This window comes from Chaetura pelagica, unplaced genomic scaffold (genome assembly GCF_000747805.2).
Source record: "Chaetura pelagica isolate M959 unplaced genomic scaffold, ChaPel_1.0 scaffold124, whole genome shotgun sequence".
In the NCBI taxonomy this organism is placed as follows: domain Eukaryota; kingdom Metazoa; phylum Chordata; class Aves; order Apodiformes; family Apodidae; genus Chaetura; species Chaetura pelagica.
The window spans coordinates 2,900,273-2,901,278 of record NW_009952891.1 but is presented as its reverse complement, the minus strand read 5'-3'; the positions used below and the strand labels follow the sequence as shown (position 1 = coordinate 2,901,278).

Here is a 1,006-nt window from a genome sequence, read left to right as displayed (position 1 = left end):
GGCCTGTCCCTCCGGCCCGGCCTGTCCCTCCGGCCTGTCCCTCCCGGCCCGCCCCGCCCCATTGCTCCTCTGCCAGGGCAGAGCGTGAATAACAGCCGTGCCGTTCTGCTGCAGAAGGGCCTTCTGTGCTCAGGGAGCTGCGTCTTTTGTTTGAGACTTACCCACCGCAGAACCTGAGGTAAAAACCCATCGGGGCAGTCGGTAAAAGGAAACGCCAGCAGCAAAGTTCGGTCTCGCCACTAAAGCAGCCACGGCAGGTGGCCAGATACTGTATGACTTGGGGTCGGTGTTACCCGGTGCCAGTTCATCTCCAGACAGGTTCAAAACAAACAAAACCCAAACCAAACCAAACCAAAGGAAAAACCTGTATGAAGGCAAGTGGGCATTTCTTGTCAGCCCAGAGGATGTCAGAGCTCCACTAACACCGCAGGGTTAGTTGAAGCAATACCAGTATCTGGTCACTTATTTGGGAGGTTGGGGGTTTAGCTCCATAATTCTGTGGAGTTGATAACTAGGTAACATGAACCAAGTGAAAAACAAACAAAAAAAAGACTGAGCTGTTGAGCAGGAGCCCCACACCAGAGTGCTTTGGGAAACTTTTAATACCAGAAACGGGTGTGAGGTGCAGAGCTAGGCAGCAGCTGGCTGGCAGATGTTAGCTGCCCACAGCTCCAACCAGCCCCTCTGCAAAACCAGGGACACAGACCTGATCCTGACTCCTTCTCTGTTCTAGTGAAGTTTCTCTGCAAGTCTGCAAGGGCTGTTGAAGTTGTTTGTAACATTCATAGGAGGATTTTTTTCAAAAGCAAGCATTTACACATTAATTGCTTGCTATATAATACTTATGTCAATTCCTACAGATGATCCTTGTATTTTTCTTGAGTGGATGTTTGAAGAGAAGGAAGAACTAAAGAATTAATGGTGGAAAAAAACCCTTGGAATCTAAGGCATAGTCTTTTTTCTCACCATCCACATCTTTCTATAAAGGCTAAGAATTACTAAGAGA

At 48.2% G+C, this 1,006-nt stretch overlaps 1 protein-coding gene across 1 annotated transcript in view; it reads left to right on the top strand.

Annotated features, from left to right (window-relative positions):
* The window catches only part of TMEM114 (transmembrane protein 114), a 17,172-nt gene that overhangs the window by 453 nt on the left and 15,713 nt on the right, over positions 1-1,006 (top strand). The window lies entirely within an intron of this gene.